The sequence below is a fragment of the Anas acuta genome, chromosome 4, assembly GCF_963932015.1.
Source record: "Anas acuta chromosome 4, bAnaAcu1.1, whole genome shotgun sequence".
In the NCBI taxonomy this organism is placed as follows: domain Eukaryota; kingdom Metazoa; phylum Chordata; class Aves; order Anseriformes; family Anatidae; genus Anas; species Anas acuta.
The window spans coordinates 16,693,736-16,716,129 of record NC_088982.1 but is presented as its reverse complement, the minus strand read 5'-3'; the positions used below and the strand labels follow the sequence as shown (position 1 = coordinate 16,716,129).

The window sequence follows — 22,394 nt, the reverse complement described above, 5'->3', positions numbered from 1 at the left end:
AGCAGATAAAGTTAATACTTGAAAATAATTTAGAGTACCTATCTTTATAAAAAGCCTTGCTATGTATAGAAATTTGAATATTAGTATTTTAGACCCAGAAGAATCTTAATGGGTTAGCACTCCGGTACTGAGCAATCTATTTTAGTTTCACTGTTTGTATTGTTTGTTTGTTTTTTGCTGTTGTTGTTCTAAGTTGCATATTATATTTATGTTTTAAGAGGGAGTGTACTACAAATCTCATCCTTTGTTCCAATTTTTTATTTACATTTTTTGAATCTTCTTCTAATGAATATTGTTAATGTTCAGGTTTGACCTATTAATTGTGAAACTGGAAAGCTTGTTGTTTTTTGTTTGTTTGTTTGTTTGTTTCCTAAGGGACACTTGCTCTTTCTTGTTATAAGCCAAAGTCAAAGGCAGTCCAGTGGCTTAAATGTTGCATAAATGTGTGGTTTCATTTGTATCTGATCAAAAGACAATGGTTCAGTTGGTTTCCTTCAGGCTTAGAAGGAAGATCTTGGAAAAGCACATCCTTTCTGTAATGATAATGTATTCTGTATGAAGAAAACTTCTTCTATAACATTTTATGTCTTAGTTAAATTTCTATCATTCAGTTAAATTTTACTTTCTTATTTTTGTAACATCGTGTACATTTTAAAAAGCTAAAAAATACTTCTAGTTCGTTATTATTTTTTCATGGTTCCAGCACTTATTTCAGCAAATTGAATAGTGTATTTTATGTGGAGGTGTTTGTTTTATTTATTTTCCCTCTCTTTGTCCTTAGGTGGTTAAATGTGGAGACTGAAAACTTTTTATGCTCTCATTCTCAACTAGAAACTTTTCCTAATGACATTTGCACCTGTGTCATGAGCCATTAGAGAAGTCCTGACCACAAACATCAATAATCTGCAAGATAAGCAGAAAACACCTGAAGTAAAGCTACATTCTTAGCTTTCATTAAAAACTTCTGCTTAGATCTTCCAGTGAGTGCTTCAAAGGAAATGAAAAAATGTGTTCTTTGTGTTTTACAATGCATGTTGCATTTAAGAAACTCACTTATGCATGTGAAGTATGTATATACTTCATTGTATATGAATACCACATTGTATTCATATATTAAAGCTTGCTAGACACAAAATGCTCTGGGGCATTGATGCCAGCACCTGGCAGAAACACTGTGAAATTCATTTCCTGACATCAGGTTGCACCCTCAAGTCCAAGCTTGCTGATGGAATTAAATACAATTAAGAGTAAACAATTCCTGCTAGCATGGCGTCTTAGTAGCTACTAACACTGGAAATCATAAAAAGGGACTTGTTACTACATAGTTAATTTGGTGTTTTCAGGAGTGGGATAAATGAGATGGATCTCAAATCATGTCATTAAGATCTTACGTTACCTGTGAGGTAACTTAATCATGTGCACAGTAGAAACATGCTTTCTGGAACCCCTATGGTTCTGGTAAACACAAAAATGCAATAAAGTTATTGGGCTTTTCCTATCACAGCTACACTGCATTACTAATCTTTATCCCATTCTACCCTCTGAGAAGTTTAAGGAAATGGGTCATTTCTTCAGCAGATATAAACTGATATTTACCTTTGATTATATGAACTTGGAGTAAACCAGTGGACCTAAACAGACATAAACCAATGGTCTGGTGTATGCCTTTTTCGAAGTCATCTTACCACAGAAACAGCCTCCCCTGCTGAGAAACACTCTCAAAAAAAAAAAAAAAAAAGGATTTTCTTCAAAGATACCCTGTTCTGCTATGCAAAATGTATGAATGTTATAGCTCAGAAACAATCTCTCAAGATTTCCCATGTCTGGGAGAAAACCTTTTCCTGTGGAAAAAGGATTTCCACAGAGCAAATTTGATATAATGAACTGTAAGGATCCAGCATAGGACATCTTTCCCTCTGTTTTCCTTAAACATTTGATTGTGCAGAAGAGAGATTTCTCCAAGGGACGAATAGTAACACCTGAAATGAATTGCTGTTTTAAAACATCCTTTGGAGAACACACAAGCACACAAATATTATTTTTGCCCTGTGATTTTCCCTTCTCCACTTAAAGCATTTGAAATCTAGGGGCATACTCTCTTAACTAGTACACCTGAGTTGGGTGTATAAAGAGTAAGGTAGTCAGGATACCCTATAATGTTTCTACATCAATATTGGAAGATCCCAAAATTTTGCACACTAGTTAGGGTTTTAAAATATTAGGTAAATAATTTCAAGCCTTTTTTTTTTCTTTTTTTTTTTTTCTTTGTGGAAATTTTTAAGGATTTTGTGTTCTTAATTGAGTGAGAAAGAGGTTAGAAGTCAAAAGCTGTGACCTGGAAAATGAGGGAGAGAATATTTTAATCTGTAGGTAATAGCAAAAATTGTGTGATTTTTTCTAAGATAGCATTCTAAACCACCCTTTTCCTTGAAGACGCATTTATATAATTATTATGTTCACAATAAAGCTATGCACAGCAAGCATTTTCAATGATATATTGAATAGAAGAAAATTATCTACGCAAGGATATTTGCTTTCCTTGAAACAGCTAAGACTGTGTAAATATTTAACTATAATTATGCTAAAGCACTACTCTTTTATGCCACAGTCACTCACAAAATACAATCCTATAAATGCCTTTCCTGAGATTTGTTACATGCTGGCTTTTGGTCTTATGGGAACAAATCTCTCTCACTGCTATTGATCTGTTCTTTAAATTATTCTCCCATGAGGCTTTCAGCTAAGAGCATCTTTTCCTTGAATCTCTTTGTATTTTTAATTGGCTTATGTTTGTTTAAACAAAATCACACCAGTGCCTTAGGCTGCAGCCATTGACTCATTGCATTCAAAACCAGACACACTGTACTCCAGCAGCCTTCACTTCTGTCCTCTACTGGACTCATCTCTTTGGGGATGAAATCTGTCACAGGAAAAAAAAAAAAAAAAAGGCATACAAAATTGCCTTTGGACAGGGTTGCTAGGGACGTAGCTGGGATTTGCATAATGCTGTTAGAGTCCTAAAGATGAAAGGAAGAGTAGATTGTGCCATTTATCTGCAAGTTCTGGCTAGCGAGTGGTGAGGAGACACAGCCCCAGGAGGAGTGCTGGAGAGACAGTGCCTTGGGCAGGCCCAGTCACCCCGTCCCATACTGTCCCCCAGGTGTGGGGAGAGGCCCTGAGCATTTTGCACTTGTCTCTCTGATGACATTGGGAGCTTTCTGCTGGTCCCACTTTCCCAGTGAAGTGGGGCTGTCAGTGCTGTGGGCTCAGCTTTCCCTGAACCTCGTTCATCAATGAATACAGGGATGATTGGTTTCCAAGCTCCCCACACTGAAGGGAGCCCAAGCACTGCTATTGTGTGCTGCCCTTGTGCCACTGTACAAAGAGGAAAAGGTCCTTATTTCCCCTCTACCCCTGCTTGCCGGGGCGAAGACAGTTCAGAGCCAGAACCCAAAATAAGGTAGACAGTATGGGTGGTGAAAGCAACAGATAAAAGCATTTCTTGTAATTCAATTTTTTTTTCTCATGCACTTTGATCCCAGATTATTTTTGAATAGTGTGAAATGAAGCATATTCAGGGATTTTTAACTTTATCCTATTCTCTTAACTATTTCCAGTCAATTACCAGCTGGTGAGGCACTTTTCTTCTTTCATGGCATAAATGGAAGAGGAAAGAAATAAAGTTCTTTTCATATTTTGTTTCAGTTTATTTCAGTATGAAACCAAGTCTTTGGAGGCTATACGGGCATTCTAAACACAGTTAGGTTTCGGTTGTGTAGCCTACCTCCATGCAATGCAGCCTGACACAGCATTTCCTTCATGTTACTCAATCTCTGGAAGGAATAAGTCCCTGAAACCCCTTGGTCCTGAATTTTAGGCTCTAGCACAGATGCTCTTATTCTGACTCCTGATCCAAGCCACACCATGCATTATGGATACTTCATAGTGTGGAAGGTATGCTACTGTAATTTCCAACCACAGCATCATAATGTCATCAGCCACTAAATGACTGGTGAATATGGCAAATGTGAAACTGCTTTTCACTGAAGTCTGTAGTACTAGAAGTGAAGGGCACTCACTTAAACTAACAGATTGACTTAAGTAGAGGAAAGTACTTCCCTGTGCAGCCAGAGGTGAACATGCAGAAGTTACTTCCACTGCAGGTTGTGGAAGGAGTTCAAATTTCACAGAATTTCACAGAATTTCTAGGTTGGAAGAGACCTCAAGATCATCGAGTCCAACCCCTGACCTAACACTAACAGTCCCCACTAAACCATATCCCTAAGCTCTACATCTAAACGTCTTTTAAAGACTTCCAGGGATGGTGAATCAACCACTTCCCTGGGCAGCCTGTTCCAACATCTAACAACCCTTTCGGTAAAGAAGTTCTTCCTAACATCCGACCTAAAACTCCCATGGCGCAATTTAAGCCCATTCCCCCTCGTCCTGTCACCAGGCACGTGGGAGAACAGGCCAACCCCCACCTCACTACAGCCTTCTTTAAGGTACCTGTAGAGAGCGATAAGGTTGCCCCTGAGCCTCCTCTTCTCCAGGCTGAACAAGCCCAGCTCCCTCAGCCGCTCCTCATAGGACTTGTTCTCCAGGCCCCTCACCAGCTTTGTCGCCCTTCTCTGGACCCGCTCAAGCACCTCGATGTCCTTCTTGCAGCGAGGGGCCCAAAACTGAACACAGTATTCGAGGTGCGGCCTCACCAGAGCCGAGTACAGGGGGACGATCACCTCCCTAGCCCTGCTGGCCACACTGTTTCTTATGCAAGCCAGGATGCCGTTGGCCTTCTTGGCCACCTGAGCACACTGCTGGCTCATATTCAGCCGACTATCAACCATCACTCCCAGGTCCTTCTCTGCCTGGCAGCTCTCCAACCACTCATCTCCCAGCCTGTAGCTCTGCTTGGGGTTATTGCGCCCCAGGTGCAGGACCCAGCACTTGGCCTTGTTAAACTTCATACAGTCGACCTCAGCCCATCGGTGCAGCCTATCCAGATCCTCCTGCAGAGCCTTCCTACCCTCAAGCAGATCGACACACGCACCTAACTTGGTGTCATCTGCAAACTTACTGAGGGTGCACTCAATGCCTTCATCCAGATCATCGATGAAGATATTAAAGTGGACCGGCCCCAGTACTGAGTCCTGGGGAACGCCACTAGTGACTGGCCTCCAACTGGACTTGACTCCATTTACCACAACTCTTTGGGCCCGGCTATCCAGCCAGTTTCTAACCCAATGAAGCGTGCGCCAGTCCAAGCCAAGAGCAGCCAGTTTCTTGTGGAGAATGCTGTGGGAGACGGTGCCAAAAGCCTTGCTGAAGTCAAGGTAGACTGCATCCACAGCCTTTCCCTCACCCATCCAGCGTGTCACTTTGTCATAGAAGGAGATCAGGTTTTTCAAGCAGGACCTGCCTTTCATAAACCCATGCTGACTGGGCCTGATCACCTGCTTGCCCTGCAAGTGCCACGTGATGACACTCAAGATAATCTGCTCCATGAGCTTCCCTGGCACTGAGGTGAAACTGACAGGCCTGTAGTTTCCCGGGTCAGTCCTCCGGCCCTTCTTGTAGATGGGCATCACGTTTGCTAGCCGCCAGTCCACTGGGACCTCCCCTGATAGCCAGGACTGCTGATAAATGATGGAAAGAGGCTTGGCCAGCTCCTCTGCCAGTTCTCTCAGTACCCTTGGGTGGATCCCATCCGGCCCCATCGACTTGCACACATCCAAGTGCTGTATCAGGTCACCAAACAGTTCTTCATGGATACTGAGGGCCACATCCTTCTCCCCATCCCCTTCCACCAGCTCAGGGTACTGGGTGTCCAGAGAACAACCGGTATTGCTGCTAAAGACTGAGGCGAAGAAGGCATTAAGCACCTCTGTATTTTCCTCATCTTTTGTAACTAAGTTTCCCCCTGCATCCAGTAAAGGATGGAGATTCTCCTTAGTCCTCCTTTTAGTGTTTATGTATTTATAAAAACATTTTTTGTTATCTTTAACGGCAGTAGCCAGATTGAGCTCCAGATGAGCTTTGGCCTTTCTAATTCTGTCCCTGCACAGCCTCGCAAAATCATCATGTTCAAATCAAATCAACAAAGGGAGACACTGAAACAAACTGCAAGTATTCTCTGTGTTCCAGCATGGCTTTTAAACCAATGGGTGCTGGAGAAGGAGGGGAACAGTGACCCACAGAGAGCAGCCAGGCTCATGCTCTTCCCAACTAGAGCTGCCTACTGCTATGACTAGAGACAGAGCATTGAGATAGACGAATCTCTGCTCTAGGCCAGAAGGATATTTTAAATATTCTTGTACCCATAGGTATTGCCTACAAGCAGCAAATAGTATTCATATTCTCATTGTAATCATATCTAAGATATCCATGTATCTTAGGGTCAGCTTTAGTTACACCCTACACAAGTGTGATACCCAGACAAGTAAGAGGAAATACTAAAACTCTGGAATGTTTGCAGATTAGCTGGGATTGCAGGAGGGAATGCCTGTAGAGAAGAAAAGGAGGGATGGCAAAATACTTTTCACAAATTACACAAATCCCAAACAGTGATACAAATTCACCAACAAAACTGAAATTAATTGTAACAGACTTTTAAATGTGAGGGAAAAATAACTGGAATTGTATTGATAAGCTGTTTGGCAAATAATGAAATTTTTAATTAAATCACACTAATCAACAGTATTCTTGGAGAATTATATTCATAGATGCTACATGTTTTTCATAAGCTCAGCTGACATGAAAAATAGGTCATTTTGTATTTCTCATTATTCATTCCAGATTCAAAAGCAGGATAAAGAGATCACTAATACTTTCCAATTAACTATACAAGCAGTATTTTATTTTTTTTTTTTTGTCAAAGTGATAGACATAAAAATAAGTGACACAGAACCCTGCTCATAATTATCTTGATCTCAAAATCTTCTTTTGCTATCCATCTACAGACGTCAGGCTCTAAACAAAATCATTCCAAGCTTTTGTGCTGACAATAAGGTTGATAAAAACATTCAGTTAGTGTCAGGTGTCAAAACACAAAAGTTTAATTGAAAGATTTAATTGAATGAAACAGATTTAATTGAACTTTGCCTCTTAAATTACAGACTTGTACTGTTTTCCCAGTGCTACTGGTGGTAATTTCCAAGATGCAAAAATCACATATGATATTTGAAAGGAGTCATGAGGTGACCATTACATACTTTAATTTACAAAGGAAGTGATGAATATGGCTGCATTCAATATAAAGTCTGAATTCAGCTACTTCTAGATTACTAATTTAAATGTGATTTCTTCCCTTAAAGAAAAGTAACGAGCCTGGTGACACAAAGGTTTAAAATATTACTACTGCGAAAGATGATGGAAGATATTTAGTGATGTCATCTTGAGACGTGTACAGATGGCACTGAAAAAAACAACAACAACAACAACAAAAAAACACCTATAGCTCTGAAAAAAATTGGATTATTATTGCTTCAGTTTCTAATGCACCTATGAACAAACAAAATTCAATTCCCAAGGATACCATTTATATATAGTAATATTAATTTTATATGCAGAAAAGTACTTTACAGAAGTGTGGACTCTGAAGGACTCTGAAAGTGTTTTAAGGTAGTCTTAAAAAACTTTACTGCTTATCACTTGATGACTATGGAGCTGGATGCCAACACTTACAGTGACAAGAAGCTGCCCAGGGCTATGGATGCCTTCCAGCCAAGTGACACAGAAGACATACCACAACAAGCAGAAATAATGCAAAAGGAAGAAAAAGAACACCCTCTGGTAAATTTGTTCCTGACCATTGACATGTCCCATGCATGTTAGTCTCCTCTATCCAATTTTATTTCCTTCTCCAATTTCCATTCTTATGAACATTGATGTTTATCCTTGGAATTTTGCTCTGTCAAATCAATGGGAATAGATGTAGGAGTATCAATGTGACGAGAATGTGCTTTAGCACTTCTGGTGGACCTAAAAAGTAAAGGGCTGATATCATAGGTGATACTGGAAGTTGAGTGGGCTAACCAACTCAGCTGTGAGGTGGTATATGCAAAGAAACTATAGTTTTGAACTGACTTCTTCATGACTGTGTGCTTATATTTGTCATTATCTTAAACAACTGACTGAATCAAGACAGGACACATTTAACAAACTGAGCTCCAGAGAACACAAGATCTGTCTGAAACAAAGGCAAAGGATTAAGAAATTAAGCTAAGGGATCAGACCAGCAAATTACTATCACACACCACCGCTATTCAGTGTCATCTAATGCAGACCATGTGTTGCAGCTTTTATACTGCTTTCTTTTACATCACTTTTTGTACATCCTCCTTTACTAGTTTATGTATCCCTCTTGCATATGCCGAGTGGATTTTTGGTGTAATACTTGGTTGCTAAAAGTGCACGTGTGTCACAACATGGCTGAAAGCAATTGATTGCTGAATGGTGCCTGCAGCAAAGCAGTCCTGGTCAAGGTTTCCATGTACCAAATTTAGAGAAGAATCTTTCTGTCCCTTGGATCCAATGCTTTCTCTTTTCTATTCACAACTGACGCTTTTAAATAAACACTACCAAAGTACTGTTAATGAAGATCACCAATGCAGCCAGAATCACATTCAGAAATTTACTGTCACAGAACATAAACACAAGCTAGACAAAGTCCTCATGGAAAAATTAGGTGTAATAAGCACTGGGCAAAATTTAGACTAATGATAAAGTCACTTCTGGAGGAAAGGAAATAAATATATCCCCTATTGAAGCTTATTCAGAAAGAATTGCTAGTCCTTGGCTCAAAGTACTGTTATGTTGGAAGTACATTCAATGTTTTTCCTCCCAATCAAATATTTTTCTTCTGTGGATCAATGCTTTTATTTTCCTTGACAGGTATAAAATAGGTAAGTAGCAACAATCCACAGTACCGAAGTCTTATGCCTGCAAATGTTATAGACATTTAGAAAATCAACCTCACATATTTCGTTCTTGTGAAAATTATCGCCTTGTAAACCAAAGCATCTGTGGAAACCACGGAATGTCTGATAAGAGTGAAAAAAAAAAAAAAAAAAAAAAAAGGAGTTAGATGTTAGGGTTGAATACTGTCCATTTAACATGTATAACAAGTCTCTCAATTCAAAGGAAATTATAGTCAATAGTCAACATCTAGTTTATATTTTCCTGACTCTTGCTTTGAAGTGGTTTCAGTTACATACTCTTAATAAAAGGAAGTTTTAAGAGCCTTCTTGTTATGTCTGCTGTAAAAGAAAAGCAGATGGAAACTGAATGTTCAAAGATAACTGAATAGGAATATTTTTATATATTTGTATAAGAAAATTATAGGGAATTATTTATTCTCAGTAGTTAATAAAACCAACTGAAAGTGCTAATGAAGATAAATGTCACTCTTGGGTTAGTATCCACACCTCTTTGTTACTTGGGTTTGCAGAATATCTGGTCACTGGATTCAGCCCAGTGATTCAAAAGCAGAATTCAGCAGTGGTATTGAAGGAGGCTGCACACTCAAATTTTGCAGAGGTTTTCCACAAGAAGGTGAGATGATCACAGAAATGACCACTCTCTTCTCTTCACATAATTCAAATGAACTCCTCTTTTGTCCAATGTAGTTTGCATGGTGATCTGGGGGTGTGGTGACATCTTGCCTTCTGGAGGATGCTCTGCAACTGTCATAAAGGGGAAAAAATTGTCAGGCAGCTCAGTCATGGGTCCTCAAGTTAAAGATCAAATGTGGCCACATACAGCAGAGGATGGTGCAGTGGCTGAGGGACGAGGTGGGAAAATTGTAGGAGGGAGTTTTGGAAGGAGACAGAGGTGCCAATGGCAGAAGTTTTGAGGGTGAACTGTAAGGTAGAGAGAAGCAATAGGCAATTTGCAGCCTAAGTTTTCATTCCAGAGGAGAAATAAAAATCTTCATATGATCTCAGATAAAAGAATTATCTTTAAGCAGAGGAAGTGAGTTTATTCCAGATGTGTTTGACAGCATGAGAACAGAAGTGGAAGTAGTGTTTTTGGTCAGGAGCCAGTACTGGGGATTAGTCAGGTGGAGAGCACTGAGAGGGGAGAGAGCACAAGGGTGGGAAGAATTGAAAATACAGGCTCTGGCATCAAGCAAAGGGAATGAAAACAAAGAGGAAAGGAAAGGAATTAGAGAAGCAGAGAAATCAAAGGGAGGTTTAAGAGCAAAGCCAGCTTCGGTAGAGATCACAAGGAAAGAATAAAACCAAGAAGGAAAGGAGAATAAGAGCTACTGAGGGAGGGATATTGGTGGTTATGGGGAGGAAATAAAGGGACTGGAGATAATTTGAAGCTAGTTTTCAACCAGTGAAGATGAATCATTCAAACTTTCCCACGTTATGCCCTACAGAAAAGGTTTTACGATTACCATTGATCTGTGCATACATACTGTCAGTTCTGTCGGTCTTTCTGATTTCAGATTCTTTTTTCTTCCTTTTTCTCTCTCAAAGCTACCAACTAAGGTCTTTATTTTTATAAGTGTCATTCCCTTGCATACAGTCTTCCTTGTTCCTACTTTTCAGCACATAGTCAACACACTCTATTGTTTGCATTTTTGCTATGCCAGACTACTTCTAGACAGGAATTTCTGAGAGGGATTTAGAGGAGCAACAAGCTTTCTGCCATGGAAGGACACCATGGTCAGAACTATTTTTTTGTGTGGAGGCGGTTGATCTGGCCAGTAATTTACATACACAGTTCATAAAAGGGGACATGTTGTATAATCTGAATACCTCTTTTAATAAGGTTATTTAGTTTAGGCAATTCGTGCACCTATATCCATATCCTTCTCTGAATAGATTACAGGAATATATTCTAGGTAGGTGCCCACCAACTTGTATGCATGCACATATGGCTTATGGGCTATAATTGTGTGTTAAGTGTATTAAACTTCAAACACATCTAGACTGAAGGCTGCAATTGCCTTTCAACAGAAAAGTAAACTCTCTGAGCTGTCTGCAAACAGTTTTACTCAGCAGAAGAATGACAGTAATACTGAAATGAGATTCTGATGTAAAAAGAAGGGATAATACATCCTCACCTTGATATCTGGACACCCTGATGCCTCCACAGAAAGATTAAAAACACTGGAGACTAGATCCCAGGAAAGGTGTAATTCTCAGCACTCATTGGTTTAGACAGCTGTTGACATCAAAAATAAAGTAGCTTGTGAGCCCTCTGCTGGTATTTTTTTTGGTTTCTCAGATATTAGTAATATCCTGCCATAGCAACAACAAGCAAATATACTTGGATATATGTGCAGTGGTATATAGGGATTGCTGTGCATATTTACATATACATACATATATGCATACATATACATATGTATGTATATACATATACATCAATAAAAATATAAAGAATTGTTAATGGCAGAAATGCATACCCAGGTATATTATGAAAGTCACTGCCAGAGCAAGCAAACTGAAATGTGTAAAAAATCATTTTCCTATATTGTAAAATTTCATATTATCACCATGCTGCAGACATCCAGACATTGTAACCTTAAAAAATAGATGAACTTAATGGACTGGCATGTTGCGCTGAAATTGGTCTCCAGCAAATGTCAGTTAAGTTAGTAAAACTCTATACTTACTACAACAATTCTTTATTAGATTGACTTTATAATATCTCATTTGTGAGGTAAAATTTACATTTTAGATGTTACTTTTTGACAAGTATAATATTCAGATTTCATTTTCAAGGCATTCATTGTTGTATTTGGGGATTTCTGTTTTAAACTTAAACATTGAACAGTTCAACCATTCAACCATTACTATTGGGAGTAGATACAGAAATTCTGGTGTAAGGAAATTTTCATAATTACTCTTTTAGATGTATATGTGTCATTTTTCTTTAGGAAGAACTCTAAGTGGTGAGAGTTTTCAAATTCTGTCATATTTTCACCTCATTAAAACCAATAAATCAATCAAACAAACAAACAAACAAAAAAAACACATTCATGGGAAAAAGAAAAAAAAAAAAAACCAGACTGTTAACATATGTTGACTAGTATAACTAAGTCATACATACACATACACTTAGGGTTTAGGGAGATTCTCCCTGCAATAGTCTTTCATTTACACCTTAGTGAACTTCATTTGTAGGCTCTGGAGTAAAATGACTTACTTAAAAATTGATAAATCTGCTTGAGTCTAATCACCCATTTCCTATTGTCCAGTGCAGGTGTTCCATTTTCTGGCACAAAGAAAGTTTGAAATGTCGGTGCTGTGCATTTCATTCAGCAATCCAGTATGTTTCATGTCTGCTCAGAGTCAAGAGTGGTGAGTAGCTACACCTCCCCAGAGAGGGCTAGGAAAGAGCAACATCTCAGGAGGAAGCCCCTGAACTTCTGGTGTGCTTCATGCTGCGGTGCAGCTGTGCTTTTTCTGTTTCTTCAGGTGGGAATAAAATAAATGAATTCCTGGAATTGCAGTGCCTTTGGAGCTCCTGTTCTGTTGCAGGAGGGAATATTTTGTATCAGCTCATCACTAGAGTCAGCCCCCTTTTCCCACCTGTGTTCAGCACTCTTTAAAGTATGTCATTGCTCCTGAATACAGTGGATTGCTATTGCAAAGTTAATCCAAATAGTTTTACTGATAGAATATGGGATACTGAAAGTAGCATTCTTGGATGTCATTTTCAGACTTGTCAGTGTGCTGATAGATGCCTTTAGGAGATCATGAGTGGCTAATTTAAAGATTTCAATGAATTTTGTTTCATGCTTTTAACTCTCTATGCATTAGTCCATGTATCTACAAAATTAGTTTTGAAATATCTGGATTATCTCCCAGAAAAGGCTGTGAAGTTTAGATTACTATTCTTTACCAAGTCCTTTGTTAGTCAACTATTAACCAAAAAGGTAAAATGTGACTGTGATCATGACAACTCACACAGGACACATCTATATTGAACAATAAAGTTAGAAGAATGCTAGAACCACAGTGATATTTCTGACCTTTGAAACTGAACTTCTGATAAATGATTTCAATGACCTTATGTCTCCACAAGTCTTTGTGCAAGGATAATTCTGTCGGCTTTAGTTTGTCTTTTTTTTTTTTTTTTTTTTTTAGGTATCTCCTCAGCCTCATACCACCTAAAAGCTATAGAGTTAAAATATGTTAGAACTTAAGACCCATACTGAAAGCACTGAGCAATTTTTCATTGAAAATATACAAATAACCAGCACACTGTATCTGACTCTCTCACATATGATTTAGAGTTATTTTGGAATACCATTTGTGAAATAAATAGACATGGGCTTAATTTAGTAAAGCAGTCATTTGTCTTCCACGACTCCAAATTGGAAATCAAAATACAATAAAATTTAAAATGGTTATTAAATCCAGATGGATTTTCAAATGAAAGCAAGACCTATGGTAATGAAAGCCTGTAAAGGGCACTGTCAACTTAAAAAATGTAAACGAACTTAAAATGTTTTATCATCTTTTGTTGTCACGATAATATTTAACTTTAAAACCACAAAACAAATGAGTTTTCTTCATTTTCTTTCATTTTCTGTTTTGTAAATTTCTTAATAGTATTTTTTTTCTGTATAGTAACTTAACATAATTTAATTTTATTTTCCTAATTTCAAATTCTATCTACTGAGGTCCGGTGCTTAGGTAAACATTTTAGTATATGTACAGAAATGCCTGTAATTATCTTGTCTATACAGTTTGCTGCAGAAGTTCTCCATCTGTGCTTACAGAGTTGCAGCAATGTTCTTTGCAACAACCTTGACAGGTAAATATTGCAGGTACTAGTTCATTCTTAGGATACGCAAGATACCTTAATCTACCATTAAGTTCTACCAAAATTGCTCTCCAATAACTTGTTTTTAAGAGATAACCTCATTAGACTTGTGTATCGCAGTGACCTGTATGCTGCTGGAAGAGTCAGGAAACAGCATAGCATTTTGTTTGCATATCACATCATATTTGTGTCCATAACACACAGTGACAGAAATCACTGCAAATCAGGGAGAGTGTCATGGCCTGATACAGCACAACATAAACAGATTTTGAAAATATATAGTGTATATAGTTTCTAGTGTATATAGTTTCATTGCATCCTCTATGGAAATGTTCAGGTTTGGAATGGACCGGTATAAAGTCTTCACAGACATCCAGAGGTAAGTCCTCCATAGCAAATGAGTTAGCACAAGTGAAGATCAGGTGACAGAGAAATCAGCACACAGAGAAACATCAGTCAAAATCTTCCTTTTGATGTTTTAACGTAGAACCTTCTAGGTTTCTCCTGAGTTAAAGCACTGGGTTTTAGCTGTTTCTGGAACTGTAGAAAGTGGGAAAGATTATCACAAACAGATAGCAACAAGTCAGCCGCATCACATCGGTCCTTCCTGTTCATTTGTTGGGATAGTACTCCAGAAAGAAGCCACAAATCCACTTTTTAAATGATATATATTATCCTCACATGAAATTTCAGAAGCTAAAAAAGAGAGACACATAAAGATCAGGAAGACTGAACTTTCCCCCTGCCATGTCACTCATCAAAATTCTTTCTCTCTTTGTGTAAGGATTTATATTGCTAGCAACAGAGGAACAGATTAGTTACCCAGAACATCCATTTTGGTTCCTACCTTGTCTAGATGAGGAAGTGTTTGAGCCACATGTGGTAGACCACATCCTTTCTCTTATGCTAGCAGAATGACGAAGGAGCACATCTGGATTCAAAATTTCATTTTCACCCTCAACATTTTTGTATTAACACACTGTCATACTTGATATAAATTGGAAAACACTTAGTCCCGTAGCACTTGATTTTCTGGAAGAAGACAAAGCATGACATTGTGGAGTCCATAAACAGCAGGGGGTATAATTCATAGTAAAGCTATATAATATGTTCCATATACATTGCAGCTGTTGATAGATTTTATTACATTTCAGTTAAAAGCCTTATTACATTTGCAGGCAAGATTTATTATATTTGGTTGTATTACTTCTAAAGTTCAGGATATTTTCACATTTGTAGCTGGCTTATTTCATCTATGATCACTGAGTTTACATCATAAGCTTGTTATAACTGTAGGTTATGAATAATGTCACCTGTTGTTATGACGCTTGCAGTCAGTTTTCATTACAACTGTTCCTAATACTTCACAATATTTTGCAGGTGCTGGATATTACATTGCGGTTTTTAAAGACATATTTTGAAGTCAACGGAACATAACAGAATAATGTCTGAAGTAAAGATTCCTCCAACACAGAATGAAGCAAGCTGGCCAGCAGCATGAAAACAGAAGTGGGGGATTCCTGCCTACTCTCATGTAGGTTACCTAGTTACATATTTATAAACTGGAATGAACTTCTAATTTCTGAGATTTTAGGTGTAACAATTTAACATACAGAATAGTATTCTCTTCTAAAAATAATCACCACTTTCTTTCTCTCAATCCTTTTTGTTCCCGGAAGTCAAAGTTCATCCATACCTCAGTGTCCCAGGGCAATGGTGTAGTTAAGATGTGTTGGTTTGTTTGGAACATCACATGAAAGAAGCTGATGCTGTAACTGCTTTTTATGTCCATCATATTGTCCATTACTTATCAGATCCCATCATTTTTGGCCAATAAAAACTATGCCCTGAAATAGTAAATTGCTGTGTTATTCTGAAATCCTTTATTCTATCCTGTGTCACAGACCTCTTTCACCTCTTAAATTCACAAATTTAATGGGAAAAAAAAAAAATCATGAACCAAAGTTATAATTCAACTTATCTTGACCAATGAAAAACATTGAACTATCTGCCCTACATCTAACTTTTATCTCATTATTTTTTCAAAATTCCACTTCACACATGTAGAACGTATTTGCATTTTTGAAGTATACAATAAGGATCTAGAAGATACAAGCCCATTTCTTCTTGCTACTTATTTATATTCTAAGACAGCTTCTCTAGTCTTTTTAATTTCTTTTATGAAAAAATGGTGACATAGTTACCCCTAAAGGAGGAAAGAAAAAGTCATGTTAATTTCATGAATAATCATCATTGGTTTTACAGGATAGTAATTGTATAGTGTTCATAATAATAATAATAATTAATAATAATAATAATAATAATAATAATTCAAACTAATTAAATCACTCAGCCATCAGTAGTTTTACTGTTTATAAGGAACCATATTAAACCATGTCAGAAGAGATTCAGTTGTGCATTCATGAGTTTTACATTGTTAGTCCTGTGTGTGTAGGCATCTACTACAAGTCAATACATATATATATATGTATTATATATATATATATATATATATATATATATATAATAACAGCCTTATTTCTTTGTTAATTACACCTTTCTTTTCCATAATGGATCAGGTGTGTCCTTAGTGTAGGATCAGATCCTGATCACTAAGGCAGAATTTGCTCATCACAATGTTCTCAAAAGAAATTTTCACGTGATCAAAAAGAACTCCTCCTGCATGTGTTTAAGTTATGTTTAATGTGGTACAGAGAAGCAGAAGAGACACCATATGTGTCAGATTATTTAAACTGTACAATTCATACAGCATTTGAATTCTGTCCAGAGGATTGTCTCTACAAATTTGTACTGTGAAAGAACAAATTTTTGTACTATTAATCCTACATACAACCCTTGGCAAAAAGTGTTTGAGCACAGCATTTGTGTGTCTGCCTGGTATTAAAGACCGTCATCATGTGATTAGACTTCAACTGAGAAGTGAGAAATTAAACTTTTAAGATAAATCATTTTTGAATTTTCTTTTTAGTTACCTAAACATGGTCAAAAACCTAGTCGTAACTGTACTCTAGGTAGACTTTCTTTGCAGTAGACTTTACTTGGAAGAAACTATATAAAAGAAATGGAATGTCCGTGATCACAAAGACAAAAGACATTCAAAAAGGAGAGAATCAGAGGCATAGAAAAGCTGGGATTCAGAAAAGATGATGTTGAATTCAGAAATGGCTCTGACCCAAATGCTGTAGGATACTCAGATGCAAGGAAACTGAGGAAGGAAATCACATAAATTTGTTTTACTCCTTTAGCTAGGTTATCTTTATTTCTTGTGCCATCTAAGGAAAAAAAAAAATAGTAGTTTTGTTGATTTTCTTGAAATATGTTTCATTTAGCACTTATCTTCTCAGACATTTACTAGCAACTAAAATGTCCCTGTTGTGGCTTTACACCAAGATTCCATATCCAGCACGTGATGGAGAAGTCAGAAAACAGGAACTACATTGGACTCTGAAAGCTTAAAAACTCTTGGGTCTAATGTGATACAATCCACACAAAAAAAAACCATAATGCATCTGTCCAGAATTGAAAGTTCAACAAATGCCATGACAATATATTTTTTCAACATATTGCAGCTTTAAATGCAAATAATTACTGCTTTACTCTGCCCCAAAACAAATCAAAACAAAATGAAGAACAAAACAAACCAAACAAACAACAACAACAAAAAAAAAACAGAGATGAGGCCATAGAAACCAACTGCTATAGAATATGTTAAAGTTGCACTTGCTATTTTTCATTGACAAAGCTTTTTCTTCCTTTTTTCTTTGTTTTCCTTTCATAAAATCAAAATAATCCTGATTGTGAACAGGAATTGCAATTCCTGTACTTAGAAAAACATCATTCACTGAGAACCACTGAGTAGAAGCTCTTCAGCATGTTACAAGCAAAGTAACTTTGTAGATCAGGCCCTTGCTGATTAATTTCACTCACCTAATTAGTGATGCTTCTTGAAAGAATCATTCTTTTTTGTCCTTTTGCATTGATGGTTTAGGTTAGACCAGGCTTATGTTTTCCAGTTACATGTTCTCCAACAAGCGTAACAACAGAATTTACATCTGAAAAGTTCACAAAGCACTGTGTTGCAGAGTGAATTAATCAGTGACCTTTCACTACAAGAAGTGTGCATGTTCTGATAATGTAGCTGAAAGCCCTTCTGGAGGCAGGAGGGAAAAAAAAAATAAAAAATAAATTATAAATTAAAGGAGATTGGGACTGGGAGTCTCATTTTCTGTCTTCTCAGTTCAGGGACGACTATTTCTCACCTTAAAGACTTGTCTTAGCAGGCAATTATTCACCATGCCCAACATATTTAAATGACATAATTGACAACATTTTTTCAAAGGACTGAAGAAACTGGCATGATAAAAGACTTTCTTGCATGACTAGTGTTTGGTCATTCTAGGTCAGGGTTCAGGTGACATGACAGAAAGTCTGGCACCCAAACTGTGAATAAATATAACATAATTCAGCTAGGGTGTCTGGTCTTTGAAGAAGAGGTTGCACTCTTTATCATTCTCAGTATTTTGTATATGATAGCCTATATATTATATAGCCTATATTATATTATTATATTATAGCCTGTATTATAAGCATAGAACCACAATTCCAAAAAGTGAGGAAAGAAATTGAGTTTAATTATAAGAATTCAAGATTAAATTATCCTATATAGTCTACATAGACTGGATGGATACTGCTAGTCCAAAGTATTATGAAATAAATTCTACCGAGTGCTGGAGTTTTATTGACTTTCTGTGCCTGTTCCTTTGAAACTGTAAAGGTACATATTTATTGTGTGTCAGTGCTTAAACTTTTCATAGACACAGGCCTATAGATTTTAATTCACACACACACCCCTCTTTTGAAAAGGAAAAAAAAATCTTTTTGGTCCTCTCCTTCTTTATCTTTTCAATTTGAATTTACTTAGAAAGAAACAACTAATAAAAGACTCTCAGCAGTTCCTAAGTCTGTTTCTCAGCTGTGATGACACAATTCAGAAGTTGTTACAGCAAACCCAAAGATCACACTGTACAGAATTCAAGAATGCCAGATAAAATCTACTCCTATATTCCTTCCATGTTCACTTTCATAAAATATCTGAGAAAAAAATAAACAAATAAATACAAGTAGATCTTCCTCTACCTGTAAGGCCACTCTACGATATCATAATTGTATAACCCCAATTGACCTGTTTGGGTTACCTTCCACGGTGTACGTAACAAACTACATAGGCCTTTCTTACACTCATATCATGATTCGTACTAATATCATATGTATAAAGAGGTACTTTTCATGTATCCTATTCCACTGATAGATTCCCTGATCATAGGTGCAGCTTTCCATTTTAGTCTTTAACAGTACTATTCTCACTAAAATTGGTTGCCTTGAAGAATATGATTCCAGAATCCAGTTTCCCTTCAGAAGGATGTGGAACACCAGTGGCCAAGTCAAAACCTAAATTAATTATTCATTTGTATTTTGTATTTTATTTTATTTATTCCTACTGTTCTAATCTTCAGACACAACCAACTCATCTCAAATTCTTTTCTATATCAATTCCACAAAACTTGTCAGACTGTATTTTAGTTGAATTCTGCTGCTTTTTCTGTCAAGGTAATCTGTGAAAATAGGTTGTCCCAAAATTTCTTGTACTTGTTTTATATGTCAAGTACACTAGTGATTTAACTATGAATTTCCTGTGTAGCACCATAGCAAATGCTTCATGGAAATACATACAGCTTAGTAATACTATACTTCCTCTTTCTAGAACATCACTGAGTTATCCAAGAATGATAGTGGCACAGTCTGTCCTTTCTATTACATATCCTTTTTTTCTTTCTTTTTTTTTTTTCTCTTTTTTCTCTCATGCATGTGACTAAAAAACCTCTTAGCAGTACTTTAAATATCTTTTGGATGGTCTAAATATCTTGAATCCTTGAATTTTTTCCTCTCCAAGCCCCTAAAGTATATCTCTCCCTGATATTCATTCCCATTCTCTTCAGCCTTTCTGAGAGCATTATTCATCCAAGTACTTCTGGATTTCATAGTCTTTTTTCCCCCTTTCCTTGGACACAACTGAGATAGTTTCTTTAATTTCCCATTATGAACATGCCAAGGTTTTCACTCAATTTTTGCTCCAAGCTGAATGAAATTAAGCGATTTCAGGAACTTTCTAACATTGTCTTTTATTTTTTTTTTTTTCCCTATGAAATGGGAATGCACTACCACAGGGACTACTTTTAGTTTTCCATTTAATTTCAGCTGAATGATACCTTAGATGCCTTAATCCATGTCCAATGGGGGAGGGGGCTATTTACAAAGAATTTTATAATTTTCTTCAGAATTTAGATACATTGTGAATTCTTGCTGGCTTAACAGTTATTTCATAATTAATATGTCAGCAATCATACCTACAAATAAGTAGGAATTTGCATTCTTCCTACCAATTTTCTAACAGATATAAACGAACTTTTGAAATATTACAATAAATACTGTATGAGAGTTACACCTCTTCAGTAACATTACTTCTAATATGATCCAAAACCAAAAAGTCCATAACTTAAGATCAGTGGCTGTACCCTAGTAGATATTTAATACAAAGATGAAAGTACTAATTTCCCCAAACATAACCCAAACATTTTCCCAAACAAATTTCCCTCCAAGGGAACTAGAATTTGCTGATCTACACAATTTCCTCAAATGCTGAGCTGTCTTAGTAATTTTAGGATGAAGACCTTACTACTTTAAAGAAGCTTTGTTTTTCTTGTACTTTTAATATTCAGTCCACAAAGCATCTCCTGACTTTTGTTTGACACAATGTTTTTCTTAGTCACAGTACCTAAAATTCCTCAGCAATGTAAACTCTAAGGAAAAAAGTCTTTTTCATTGTAAAGGCCAATCACTCCATAGAATTTTCCTTCTCCTAGCATGAACTCCATACTTTTCACCTCACAGATCATTAGACTTAGAAAAGAAATAATCTAGATAATCATTATGGGCTATATCCATACTTAATGACCCACAGAAAGTTACTGAGCTCAGTTACATGGCTGACTGACCTACTCACGAAAAGGGTCATCCACAAAAGGGAAAATATTTTAATTCTCTAGGTGGATCAGAGCTCTGATGATCCTCAAGGGAAAGCGGAGTACAAGCTACGCTCCTCATATGTGTATCTAGGTTAACTTTAAAACAAATACTAGTAGAAGGTACAAAGCAGCTTCTACTTCCATCTTCTGTTTTCTCTTGGTTTTCTTAAAGAAATATCTTCAAATTCTCTGAGGATACTTATAAGGATTTTAAGCTTATTACTTTTATTGCACAGAATCATTATTAATCGGAGGATGTGAACACCAAGTTCTAAATGTCAGAAAATATTACTGAGAGCAGAAAAATACTTTACCTACCCAGCCACTTAGGCAGAGGTTTCAGATCTCTTAAAGTAGCATATTGCACAACTGTTGAAAAAATTCAAGATAGGATGCCAGTGATTATAAGGGATGATTCCTTTTCTGGTCCTAAAATATCTTCCTGCTCTATTCATGCTTGTTAAATAGATAAACAATAGCTGGGTCCCTCATATGCTAGTTTTAACATCAGTATTGAATACAGTGTTTTTATGGAGAGCTCTTCTGCTGTTTAAAAATGGTTCTGCCAGTAGTCTTTCTGCTTTGGGTACAAAGAAATTGGTTTCACTTTTCTCTAGTGACAGATTTTTTTTCATGGATAGGCTTGAAACCAGTAGTTTCTAATATTCAGAATGAAACATTATTTTGCTCATTGATCATAATACATCTTCTATTCAGTATTCAATTAGTGATAGACTGGGAAGATAGTAGCATGGCAATTTTGGCCTGACAGGAAGTCATAACGCTTCTGTTGTTTTAAAGGTAGCTTTAGCCTCTCCCTTAACATCTAAAGAGGAAAGTGTGTTTTGATACTTACCCTTTATGGGCTTCTGTCACCTTACCTGCTATATCTACTTAAGTTAAATTATAATATTCTAAATTGTTTTTACTTTGAACTCCAAGACATCATAAATAAGAAGCTTTGTGAAAATTCTAATCTAGAAGGAATGCATTTTCAAGCTATATGCATGCAAGAGTATAGGAGGAGATAGGAGACAAGATTCAGTATAAATATAATTTTTTAATTTTAATATGGATATAGATAGTTATTAACTTACTTCATCATCAATTTTTTGGTGTGAATCCCTCATAACCTTTAAGTTATATAGGAGTAGTAGCTCTGTTTCTTTCTTCTTAGTCAGTCCCTGTAAGAAATTACAACTTAACTGCCTTCATAAATAGCAAAAGTTAAAATTAAAGAATTAATTTCTTTTTTGAGAAACATGACACTAGAAATGTAAAATTGGGCTTAGTGAAAGTGCCTATATGCCTTAAAAACTTTGAAAGCACCAGACACTTCCCACTGAACCAATAGCCTATCAGTTTCTGGGGCATATATGTATACACACATACATCCATGCACATGCATATACATATGTATGATACACACAGGCACCAAAAGCTGTATGTGTGTATATATTATATGTATATACATATGTTCATTATTACTATATTTTTTACTTC

At 36.6% G+C, this 22,394-nt stretch overlaps 1 long non-coding RNA gene across 1 annotated transcript; it reads right to left on the bottom strand.

Annotated features, from left to right (window-relative positions):
* Nucleotides 1-7,491: 7,491 nt before the first annotated feature.
* LOC137855647 (uncharacterized) lies at nt 7,492-22,081 on the bottom strand. The gene is made up of 5 exons (XR_011095868.1): nt 21,989-22,081; nt 15,485-15,635; nt 14,636-14,820; nt 11,075-11,175; nt 7,492-9,683 (listed from the first exon to the last, which is right to left on the bottom strand). It is a non-coding gene; the product is annotated as an uncharacterized lncRNA (long non-coding RNA).
* Between the last annotated feature and the right edge of the window lie 313 nt (nt 22,082-22,394).